This window comes from Arvicanthis niloticus, chromosome 29, assembly GCF_011762505.2.
Source record: "Arvicanthis niloticus isolate mArvNil1 chromosome 29, mArvNil1.pat.X, whole genome shotgun sequence".
Taxonomy (NCBI): Eukaryota; Metazoa; Chordata; class Mammalia; order Rodentia; family Muridae; genus Arvicanthis; species Arvicanthis niloticus.
Window position 1 is genome coordinate 21,377,192 of NC_133437.1, and position 12,962 is coordinate 21,390,153.

Here is a 12,962-nt window from a genome sequence, read left to right on the forward strand (position 1 = left end):
GCTCCGCCTCCAAGCGGGGATTGGCCTGAAAACTGGGCTGGCTCGGTGCAGAGGCGGTCGCACTCTAGCCGGGATGCAGTGTGTGGCTCACGCCTGTCACGCCTGAGGAACCCCTTTGCAAAACCCATTGACAGGCAGGACTTGTTTCTTCCTCCACTCCTCAGGCAGTTTTTGCCCCGAAGTCTAGATGGCGGTGGTGGTCTCTGATAAAAACCTCCGGGTCAGAATTCCCTGGAGCTGACTTTGGAACTAATGGGAGGTTAACATTTATGCACGGAAAAAATAAAGGAACAGGGGGAGCATTTAAAACTTGAGACAGACGCGATAGACTACGTTAATATCAAAGTGATACAAAGAGAATATTTCTGTAGTGGAGATTAGTGTCGATGTATAATTTTCCAAAGACCTTTAAAACGATTAGATAGACCGAACGTGCAACAAAGATGTCGAATCACAGGAGGACTAGCAACTTAGTAAATAAATAGATACTAGAAGATTGTTCAGTGGGAGCTGGAGAGATGGCTCAGCAGGTAAGAACTCTGTTCTTCCATAAGACCTGGGGTCAATTTCTAGTATGTTTTTGGTGGCTCAACTGCCAGTAACTCCAGTCCTAGGGAATCCTTCACCCTTCTGGCCTCTGAGGGCACCGGGCATGCATGTGGTGTGCAGATGTGCATACAGACAAAACACCCATACACATTGTGGTGGCCATTCCTGGTTGTCAACTTAACTATATCTGGAATGAACTACAATCAAGAATTGAAGGGCAGCCGGGCAGTGGTGGCGCAGGCCTTTAATTCCAGCATTTGGGAGCCAGAGGCAGGTGGATTTCTGAGTTCGAGGCTAGCCTGGTCTAGAGAGTGAGTTCCAGGAGGACTACACACAGAAACCCTGTCTCGAAAAACCAAAAAAAAAAAAAAAAAAAAAAGAAGGGCTCACCTGTGATCCAGATCTTGAGGCTGAAAGACACAAGTTTCTGACCTGAATCTTGGCATGGAGATCTTGAGGCATAGTGGCCATGAAAAGCTTAGGCCCAGGCAAGGTAGTGCACACCTTTAAACCCAGGAGACTGAGGCAAGGAGACATCTGAGTTCAATGTCATCCTGGGACAAAACAAGTCCCAGGCCTGGTGGTACATACCTGAATCTAGGCCACACCTTCTGCTGGAGACCTTCAGAAGGACATTGGAAGAAGGAAGATTCATTCTTCGCCTGCTTGCACTTACTTGCCATCACATCTGTTGGAAACTACTTCTACAGAAGACCAGTTGAAACAACCAGCCTCGTGGGACTGAGCAACTACTAGATTCTTGGGCTTCCCATTCACAGCTGCCCATTGTCCGACTAGTTGGACTCCAGATTGTAAGTCATCACAATAAACTCCCTTAATATATAGAGACATTCCATAAGTTCTGTAACTCTTGACTAATGCACACACAGAAAAAATTAAAAATATTTTTTATAAAGAAGACAGCTAAGTAGTTCAAAATTGGGTTGTATTCTTCAAGAGCACGGCAGTATGAACCGGAATTCCCAGTACAACCACCCCTAGATAAGAAGAACAAAAGAAGGAATAATCCACTTATAATAAGTTCCTGAGATTCACACAGCAATTTGTGGCAGGCCTCTGTATGTAGTATTTGGAGATAAACACATCTAGACACAGGCGATATCACCAGACCTCTATCTCCTCGACTCTCGTAGAACTACCAACCAGGTTTCCTCTTTTAGCTTCATTTTCTACATATTACATCGTTCCAGGAGCCCCAGGGCTCAGGGCCAGCTTCTCAGAAGAAAATGCATGTCTGTCCTAATAAAATCTCAACCCCAGTCAACAAGCTTGATTTCACAACCTCTCCAGGAGAAAGCTAAGTAAAGGCCTGTAAGCCGTACAACTGGAGAGGTGAGCGGGTGTGTGCACACTTATACTTTTGGGTTTTTTTGTTTGTTTCTTTTTCGAGACAGGGTTTCTCTGTATAGCCCTGGCTGTCCTGGAACTCACTCTGTAGACCAGGCTGGCCTCGAACTCAGAAATCTGCCTGCCTCTGCCTCCCAAGTGCTGGGATTAAAGGCGTGTGCCACCGTTATATTTATACCCTTTCCAAACACTGTGTGCTCTCTCAAGCACCTACCCTAGCAAAACATCCAGCAGGTTTTTATTTACACAAGGAAAAAGAGGTGCCAGGCAAACTCAAACACACAGGCACAGCAAGCAGTTCAAAAAGAGAGTTGCAAGGGAAGTCTCATAAAAGCTTATATGGTGTATGCTGAAAGTCAAGTTCTTCCATGAAAGCAAACCTCAGGGTCGTATAACTCTTTCCATTTCCTGCAAGGAGCACACACTCAATGTGCAATGTCTATTCATGGTGTTGAAATTACCACATGCTCGAGGACGTGGTTACCTTGTGTATGAGCTATCTATTGTGTAATTCTTTTTTCTTTTTTCTTTTTTTCTTTTTTTGGTTTTTTGAGACAGGGTTTCTCTGTGTAGCCCTGGCTGTCCTGGAACTCACTCTGTAGACCAGGCTGGCCTCGAACTCAGAAATCCGCCTGCCTCTGCCTCCCAAGTGCTGGGATTAAAGGCCTGCGCCACTATTGTGTAATTCTAAAACAAGGTCATGATGACAGGATACATATCACATGGTCTTTTTTGTTTGTTTGTATTTGTTTTTTGAGACAGGGTTTCTCCGTGTAGCCTTGGCTGTCCTGGAACTCACTCTGTAAACCAGGCTGGCCTGGAACTCAGAAATCCGCCTGCCTCTGCCTCCCAAGTGCTGGGATTAAAGGCGTGAGCCACGACTGCCGGGCTCTATCACACAGTCTTTGTGAGTCAGGAATTTAAAAAAGGCAGCTGAGTGACTCTGCCTTAGAACCTATCATGAGGCACAACTACCTAAACAGCATGTAGACAAAGTTGAGTGTGTTCATGCATGCCTTTAGTCCCAGGACTTGGGAGGCAGAGCTAGGCCTGTCTCTTACTTTAAAACCAGTTTGCTCTACAAAGAGAGTTCTAGACCAGCCAGGGTTTCATAGTAAGATCCTTTGTAAAAAAAAAAAAAAAAAAAAAAAAAAAAAAAAAAAAAAAAAGTTAGCAAATATACAATTGTGTGCATATGTGTGTAAGTGACGTTTCTTTCTCAACTAAAAGTCTATGATGTACAAATCTACAGACAAGTTATTCGGCCTCTCCCCACCCCCAAATAAAATGGTGGACAGGAAGAGAATGACCAATATGGACATTCTACTCAAGAAAGAAACAGGAAAACACCAAGCTGTCTGTAGCAATTCTGAAAGCAAGGCAGAAGTTGGAGGACCCTTGATTAGGATTCAAATTCTGGGCAGTTTTCTGAAGCTCTCGTCCCTGGACAAGTCTGTCTGTCGACTGCTGCATTTTAAATGACAGCTGTGCCTGCTTTAGACTGGGTTCCTCAGTCTCCTTTCTACTGGCTGAACTTTGAGACATCTAAGGACTCATCAGATTGTGTGCCTGTACCTTTCAGTTGAGGCTGTTAGTCTTTAAACACCTTTAAATTGCCTTTAAGAACTTTATGGGAGAATGGAGCTGGATCTGCCCCAAACCTCCTTCCGGAGGAGTGGCTATCGTAGGACTGGAGGGTGCTAGGCAATCTGCCAATCAAGAAAAGCAAAGTCCTACTCATCTGTGAACTACAACAACAACCATCTTGGTGACATATACTCCAACATGCAATAATGACATTAATATCTGAGGGATAACCAACAGTAGTGTAATGGGACGTAAGGCCACGGGTTCTTGTCCACTGACAGCAACGTCCTGTCTCAAATCCACAAACAACGGAACAACGTAGAGACGGTCTGAGAAGTTCTCGACAAGTGTGAGCCCAAGGTGTATTAGCATATCAAGTAGCATGCCGTCACTATTCCAAACAGAAATAGGCACAAATGCAATCACATCAGAGTTGTAGCCGGTTGTGGTTTATTTTTTTCCTTTGTTCTGTTTTCATGTGAATGTTTGTTTTCATGTTTTGTTTTCTTCTGGCTGTGAGGTGGCCCAGGGAAATGATTTGTTCATATTAACGTTTAACTATTTCGTATCTGGTGTGATGCACAAGGGCATGCTCACAGGCCTGCCATCGTTGGAGGTACCAGCTTCCGACTTGCCAGCACCAACAGTCAGGACAGCATGGGTCACCCTAAAAGCATGTGCCTATGATTATGTTTTTAATAAAGTCTCCATCTCGGAACATTACTGATTATCACATAGTATTTGTGAGTCTCAAGTTTCCACAGGGAGGTGTCACCAGGGACACCATGCTTACACCAGAGATCCAGGCATGCTTGAAGGAGGTCATCGAATCTCAGCCTCCTCAAGATTCTCAGTGGTTTTATATGTGTGTGTGTGTGTGTCTCCCACCACATTTCTAGAAGAGATGGCCAGAAGTGATTGGTGAATTGCCAGAATCCATGGATCAGTGATAACAACGTTGAGATGTGTGTGTGTGTGTGTGTGTGTGTGTTTTTTTTCCCTTCTCCATTTGGCTTTGATTTAGCAAAGATTTTTTTTTTTTTACAACATCTGTGATCTGATGATAAACCTGTTGCCAAATTTTGACACCCACGTCTTCCAGTCTATTTCACATGAGTCTTTTTCACGTCCATTAAACATCAGTAGGATCTCCACTGTTTTTGTAGCTGCTGTGAATGAGATGGGTTGGCTTCTTCCCCAGTGTGGTACTTTTTTTGTTGCTACGATACAACATCATGACTGTCCAAGACAACTTTCAGGAGAGTTTAACATGGTTTATGGCTCTGAGGGAGAGTTGGTTGAGCATGGTTGAGGAGTGACGTAGAGCAGGAAGCTGAGAGATCTATTTCCACCGACAAGCATAAAGCACCGGGAATGAAAGGGTTGTGGAAGGAGGCTTTGAACTCCTGAAGCAGCACACCTCTGGTGATGTACTTCCTCCAGCAAGTCTGCACCATCCTGAAACACCACCAACTTGGGATCAAGTATTCAGATAGGCATTCTAATTCGAGCCACCCTATAGTTTCTCCCGAGAACCCACAGCTTAGTGCAGTGGGGTCTTAGGTATTAGCGTGAGTTTTGCTACTTGTCCTACCATGCCAACCTATCCATCCCTGACAGAAATACAGCTGCTAAGGTGGTTTGTGTACAATGTGAACGAGGCCCTTTTAGTTCCATGTTTAACGTGCTTCAGTGGATGTTGCCTCCGTGGACCTAGAACAAAACACAGAATCCTGATCACCCTCCACAGTGTGGCCCATCTTGGTGTTCACTGGTCTCTTTACCACCTCCCTTTTCTCCTTCTCTAGTGCTTTGTTTTTGGTGCCCTGGCCAGTTACCTGCATCCACTGAGCTTTTCCCTCCCGCACAGCCTGACCTATGGCGTTACCAAAACAGGGAAGTCAAGACCTAGAGCCCATTGTTGCTCTGTGCTGAACAGTTGACATGTATGTGCATGTGCAGGGTGTCTGATCATGCTGTGAATCCCCAAGATTGTGTTATTTCCCGGGAAATCCTGTCTTTAGTTGTGTGGCTCAGCCCTCGAACACGCCTTTAATCCAAGAGCTTTCTGATTGTTTTAAACAGGATTAAAGTCAATCATAGGTCAAAAAGCAAAGCCAGTAACTAGTTGACAGGGAATGAACATAGGAAAAAAAAAAAAAAAAACCATAGAGAGTATGAGGAACTCAGGAGGGTGGATAGAAAGGCTCACAGGAAGTGGAAGGGAGGGACATTCTGTTTGAAGGGTTTTTGAGAAGATGTGGAGGAGCCCTTTCTTTGGGGGATGTCAGCTGTGGAGAAAGGTTGGCTGGGTGCTTTCTCTGTCTCTCTCGGTCTCTCTTAGGCTCTCACCCCACCATCTGGGTCCCTAGTCTAGATTGAGATTTTGTTAGAAACAACATGTATTTATGGAAAACCCCTTTCTTAGCCAAAGTTCCATAAGGCTTCAGTGTGTCTTCTGGACTTGACCTCAGCTTTGTTCCCTGTTCTGACTGGATCTGCACAGAAATTCTGTCAGATACCAAGAATTCTGGCAAGTCTGATGAGCAGAGATCCATCGTCCTTGATAGCAGTTCCTTATTCCCCAACTTTGGCTTCTGGTCACTTTGGTCGGCCTTCTGCCAGATTTTTATGAAGTTGGCTTCTAAAGAGTCCCTCAACACTGAGAACTCTGCCATTTTTCATCTCCATCTCCCTTACTGTATCTGGTACCCAAGCTATTTTTGTGGTATTCAAAGTCTAGGCCAGCATTTTTCTTCTATTCAGTAACCTTGACACTTCCTTGAGTAGTCTCAGTAAAGTCTTTCTGTTAGTTTAGCAAATGTCAGAATAATCAGCTTTCTTTCATTCAATTGAGACAAAGTTTGTGATCGGTTGGCCTCAAGGAGGGAAGGGCAGAGTGGAATTTGGGAACTCTGCCAAATGACTAACGCAGATCTATTATAATGTATCAGCATCTTAGTTACAGAAAACAGAATTTACTATAGCTATTTTTGAAACATTCACTGTAGGGAACTGAGTGGCTCATAGAATTCTCGCTAGAGCTGAAGAAAATTGACTCAGATTCTGTCATCCTGGTTCCAATCTGGACCCACAGAAGAGAAACCCTGTATCCTGTCTCTGTCTTCTGAATTCAAGATTCACAGAATCACGGACACCAAAGACTTTAACACCCTAGCAGCAAAGGAGCCTGGGAATTGTAGTTCTACGCTTCCGTGCCGATGGGAAAGCGAGGTGGGTGGTGATTGAGTGAACCAATTAACTGAGATAGCTCAACAGCAGGAGCTAGGCGGGGAGGGTGCTAGGATTCTGCCTGTGAGGAAAAGCTGTGTCAAGGCACAGCCATAGCGATCCGGAAATATTTGTGAATCCTGTCTGCAGTTATGAAACCCAATTAGCTCTTTTTGACATAGGTTTGCTAATCGGAGTCGTCTGCCTCGGGGCAAAGAAAGGGTTTAGAGTTAAAACTACTCTGGCGATTGCCAAGCTTTCCCTCCGTTTTTTAAAAAACTAGCCACAAAAAAAAAAAAAAAAAAAAAAAAAAAAAAAAAAAAAAAAAAAAAAAAAAAAAAATTCCCGCTTCCGTTTCAGCTCAGCAGCGCCCTCTGGTGGAAATCTGCTCTCATGTTCGCCAACACTCCACTTTGAGAGGCAGGTTTATGTAATTTGGATTTGATCAGAGCCTACCTAGTCCGAGATACTGCAAAATGAAATCTCGCTCTCAACACCCAAGTAGGCAAAACAACAACGAAAACGAGCCCCCAGAACACACATTGAACTTTTAAGGCTTCTCAAACCAAAACCTGCGAACTGGGGACAGAGGGGTGACTGATTTTCCCCCATCTCTCCTGGAAATGTTACTCTGCCCCTTTCTCACCCTCACAATCTAAGTATGAGTCTACAGAGGAAGCTGAACTGGGGGATCAGACCCGTAGCTGCAAAAGGACTTAACTGTCGATGTCAACAGGCAAGAGATTGTAATAGAACATCAGGGAAATGGAAATGGAGCCGTAGGGTAGCTGTCACTTCCACACACCTATCTGACCTGTCCTTCTACACAAGAGGTCTAGAAAGAGGTCCAAGTTTGTATTCTTGGGCAGAGCAACAATTCTGTTTCTTGCTGGAGGCATTCAGCAAGATCTATTGAACCATAGGCTGGGTGTCTGCAAGCATGAGGGTGGATCTGGTGCAGAGCCTTAAGGGTCATATCTTGTTAGCCTGGGAAGGCACAGGTTGAAGGTTAAAGTTCAGTGGGCATTGGGGGCAAGAACACACACACACACACACACACACACACACACACACACACACAAAGAAAGCTGGAAACCTCCAGAGAGCTTGGAAAAGAAACAGCTTCTCTTTTGTTGACAGTGTGCTGGTTAGCTAAGGAAGCTGCAGAACTGGTCCAATCTGAGCAAGAAAACTATCCTGGTTAGTTCTTAATGCCGAAGTGTCACAGCCAGAGTCACCTGGGAGGAGGGAACCTCAAACTGAAGAGTTGCCTCAATGAGATTGACCTGTAATTCTGTCTGGAAGAGATTGTCTTGAATTGACTGGTGTGGGAGGTTTAAGACCACTGTGAGTGGTACTGTAGAGTGAAAAATTATAAGACCATTTTATGAAATATATGTAGACTTTTTCTTTGCCCTTAGACCTGAGCAGAAAAAGTGCAGGTTCCAGAACGTGGAACTGAATGTAAGATTTTAGGCCTTCACTGCCCCAGGACACATTCCGGGTGTAGGACGTTATCCCTGAATCAGAGGACACTTGCTGGATTAACATTCCTCAAGCCTCAGGGTGGGGAAAGCCCAAAGCAAGAAGACACATTCCTGACTACAGAGAAAGATGCAAGTCATCTAGGTGGAGCTATAGCCAGAACAAGTGAAAAATAGTTAACCTGAAATAGTTGATAATGACAGGATAGGGCACAGTGAGATGGTAAAAAAAACTACATTTTTGAGAAAAATGAGTGTGCAGAGTGATTTTCACATGACTCTAAATCATTTAGGGTGAGTTCCTCTGAAATGTTCCACTATTTTTATGCTATGTATCCTTGACAACCCCTCACCCCCTTCCCACTCCCCTGGTTTATGGTTTACTCCTTTAAAAAAAAAAAAAAAAAACCCTCCTCAGACTACCTGGCTTTGTCAAACTCTACTCCTGCGCGAGTGTGCAGTTTGGCTGCTGGCTGCCAGCTCTCTTCCCTAATAAACTTCTGCTGATTGCATCCAGGTATGGTGTCTTGGAGTTTGTGGGTGGTCTCGACTTCCCGAGACTTGAGTAAGGGTCTCCCGAGTTTGGGGGTCTTCAGTACCATTCCTAGGTAAGTAGTCCAGAGCTGAATAAAAAAAAGAGACAGCGAGAGAGACAAAGAGACAAACAGACAGAGACACAGAGAGAACCAGAGAGCAGTAAGCAGTATTCCTCTATGGTCTCTGTGGTTTTGATTCTGTTCCTGCCCTGACTTCCCTCAACAAAGAACTGAAACACAAAAGTACAAACTGAAATTAAACCCTTTTCTCCTCAAGTTGGTTTTCATCAGAGTGTCACCTCAGTGACAGAAAACAAACTAAAACAGCCCCTCACCTTGACAGGATCTAAAATTATCTTGTAGGCAAGCCTCCAACTACACTTCTGAAAGATTATATGAGCTGATTGACTGGTTAGGATTTCAGTACTGTGGAGAGACTGGAACATTGGTGGTCCAAAGAGACCTTATCTTGGGCTGGTTCTAACCTTCCAGAACAGACATTTGCTGCTCACCTCTGTGTCAGAACTAACACCATGCAACTAACTGACAAAAACCTTTGGTAATCTATTAATTTAGCAGATTATCTTACACCAACCAAAACCTCAGATGGCATCTTGGGCCTCTAGAAAAGCATCTTTCATCTTGCAGCGCCTGCCTTTCTGATGTACTCACCAATGTGGTTTAAACTTGTCTGGATGTGTGACGTTCTTGTTCTGTCAAACTATCAAATACCACAAACCTGCTTCTGCATTGATACATGGAATTTGGGGTGACCTAATTCTGTGTTCCTGGGGCCATGGTCATTCAAAATGATTCCAGAATAAACTCTTATTCCCTTTAAGATGAGAGCTGTGGGTTTGTGTCCACAGTTATCTTGACTAGGTTAGACCATGCAAGTGGCAGATTATCTTGATTAAGTTCATTGAGGTGGTAAAACCCATTGGAAAGCCTCCCTGGCTTAGGTCCTGGACGGCATGTTCTCTTCTGCTAGACTAACTGTTGCTTCGTGTTCCTGGTACCTTGACTTGGAGTGGAAAATGAGGCCATGACTGCTCCTAGGTATGGTTGAGGAGCTTTTACTGTAGATGGGAGGGAGAAAACAGCCAGGGGCATTTGGAAGACTCCAGAATGAACTGGGCCTGCAGACTGAACTGAGCCGTGAGAGGAAAAGGGAAAGAGATCAAGAGGTGGATATGAGAGTGTTGGACTCTAAGCTCCAAAACCAGGGGATGCACTCCCCCAGAAACACTCATGGACAGGATTCACTGCAATAACATGAGGTTTATTGATGATAAGATGTTAACCAGTATACCCCAGTACACAGACAAGGGGAACCCCGAGCCAAAGTTAGGAGCAGTTTTTATACAGAGTTTATGAGGGCAACCACAAAGGACTACAAAGGCTGACCTTCTTAGGTTAGGTGACTAACATTCTCACATTACTTTTATGACAATGAGTGTCTTCCATTTGCCCAGGTTTATTACATTCCTGGAATGTGTCTCTGTGCTCTGGGCCTTTCCCACCAACAGGTGGGTTCCCTTCCCTGTGGTCTGAGGAATGTTAATCAGCCTCTCCCTTCCTCCTCTGAATGTTAATCCAGCAAGTGTCCTCTGACTAAGGAATGCATCTCCGGGCAGTGAATTCTAAGTTCAAACTGAGACCTGAACATCTCACATTTGGTTCCTACAAGAGAAGGGGTAGGGGGCAGGTGGACTGAGACTCAGGAACAGAGCCAGTCAGGAGCCAAGAGACCAAGAGAACATGTAGGGTCCTAGTCGGCTGCTTTGAGATGCAAGAAATCAACACCAACCTCTATGCAATCAGGTTTGGTTTTGGGGGGACTCAGAAGCAAACATTTTGGGTCCTTCTTCTGCAGTACCTTGTCACACACCACTTGCAGGTACCCACATTGTGTCCTCGACATGCCGAACCAACGTGCATAAATCTGAGTTCTATGCAGCTCCTAAAGGAGCTATGTCATCACAAGGCTCAGCCAAGCCTCTATCAGCCAAATCAAGTCTATTATAATGCACTTGTAGAGGTTTAGATGCCAAGGAGTCAATTTGTTGTTTTATAAAGCCAGTGAGTCTGTTAAAGGCCCAAGGACTAAAAGCCGAAAGGAGAAGGAGACGGACCTCAAGATGGTCCCAGGATGGAAGGGAGAAGGGTGGTAAGCCAAGGAGAGGCAGAGAACCAGTTTTTCTTGTTCTCAATGTTTCTTTCAACATTCTAGTCTCTCTCTGATCTTGGCCACACTATTTCTAACTACTCCAGTGTGGTCAGTATAAAAACAGCATTTCTCCTAGGGGGTGGCACAGAGTCCCCCTTGCTGATGGAAAAACAGATGAGGGATTTTTCCAGATTAGTGATGCCAATCTCTAGCTGTTCAATGTCCTTGTCAATGGCCCATCAAGGTTCTGAGCAGTACAAGTCCCGAGGCCTGCATCAGGATCAGAACCTCCAAAAGCAAACACCACAGGTGGCTCATTTTTATCTGGAAAGGAAAAAAAATTCTCAGGGAGATCTGTCTTCCCTGGATCTCAATTGTTATCCATTTTATCTACAATTGGGTCTGGCTTTGTGGAATTATCTATTTGTTTCACCAATCTTTCTGGCAGCCATCTAGCCTCACCTTCTTTGTTATCAAACAGACATATCAATCCTCAACCCCATATGAGAATTGGGTCAGGATCATTATATTTATGGTAACAGAGTCTTTCCACATAACTGTGGCATAATATTTTTTTGTCTCAGGGTGCCAGAGACGTTAGCAGATTTGCCATGAGTGTCCAACTCCCCCTCTTTTGTTTTTTAAAAGCCAATTTTTTAGAGTTTCTTGCAAAACCAGGACAGAAGCACCAGTAGCTGCTCCTCTCACACTCAGAGAGTGATGAACATATTATTTTAAAGTTCCATAATACCTGTTTGACAATACCTTGTCCTTGAGGATTATAAGGAATCCTAGTAATATGGGTAATATTAAATTGTCAACAAAATGTCTCAAACGTCTGGCTGCAATAACCAGTTCCATATTCTCTCTTAATCTGATATGGAACACCAAGCATAGAAAGATGATGTAGGCAGTAACTAATTACATTTTTAGTTGCTTCTCCTCTTAAAGCAGTTGCAACTAGAAGGCCTGAAAAGGTGTCAAGTCACATGTACATGTTTTAATTTTCCACAACCAGAACTGAATAACTTCCACTTGTCATAATTAATTAGGTATAAGTCCTCAAGGATTAATACTGTTATGAGAAAAATTGAGGATATGAGAATAAGTTTTTGCAATTTGACTTGCATACTCTCTAGAAATACCAGATTATTGTCTCAAGGTATTACTATTTTGATGATATAAAAAATAAGATTGTATGCCAATTATTTCTGTAAGGCTTATAATCTGCCTGGTATACAAAATCTGCTGTGGCATGCCCTGGGGTCCAGGCAATATAGTATGAGCACTTAAATGTCTTATAAAGTTAAGGAAAAGCACATGTTCCTTAAATTAAGCCATATTTGTAAAATTTGAGAATTAGCAATATCTAAAAAAGGAACAATTTCAAGCAATTATAAGACATGACCTGTATACTGGCTATGAGTGTACAAGTTAAAAGCTTGATTTTTTTTTTTTTTCACCATTTCAAACAGTGGCTACAGCACATAATTCAATTATTTGTGCTGAAGCAGGGGGAAACAAGAAAATAAACACGTGATCCAATTATATATACTGCCTTCCCGTTAGGTGAGCTTTCTTGTGGGGCAGTAGGCTGTGAGAAGCAGCTGGGTGCTTGGTCAAGCAAGAGCTTGGAACCTCAGAACCTTACTGGACACTGGATGGCAGGAGTTCAGCTCTGCTCCCAGGCCCTGGTTCTTTTCATTTAGCTTCAGCCCTCCAATAACCACTCCCTCAGAGAGGTCTATGGACAATAGTCATGAGGAACAGGCCTCAGGCCCTAGAGAGATTTACATACTAATGATGTACCTGAAGGCCAGAGGGTGGAGCCAATTAAACATTCTTCCCCAGCCCCTTCCCCCTCTCTCCCTCCCTATTTAACTCAGGTCTGCCCTGGGTTTGGGGGGGGGGGAGGCGTGCATCCAGATCCATCCACCATCCACCATGACATTAAAGCCTGAAAAAACCCATGGACTTTCTCATGTCATTGGGACTGTGCTATGAGGAACTGTGGAGCCACAGCAGCCATTCCTAACT

General features: G+C 44.0%; 1 long non-coding RNA gene across 1 annotated transcript; it reads left to right on the top strand.

Annotated features, from left to right (window-relative positions):
• The first annotated feature begins 6,043 nt into the window (after positions 1 to 6,043).
• LOC143440292 (uncharacterized) lies at positions 6,044 to 8,735 on the top strand. Its single transcript, XR_013108070.1, has 2 exons — positions 6,044 to 6,738; positions 7,876 to 8,735. It is a non-coding gene; the product is annotated as an uncharacterized LOC143440292 (long non-coding RNA).
• The last annotated feature ends 4,227 nt before the right edge of the window (positions 8,736 to 12,962 follow it).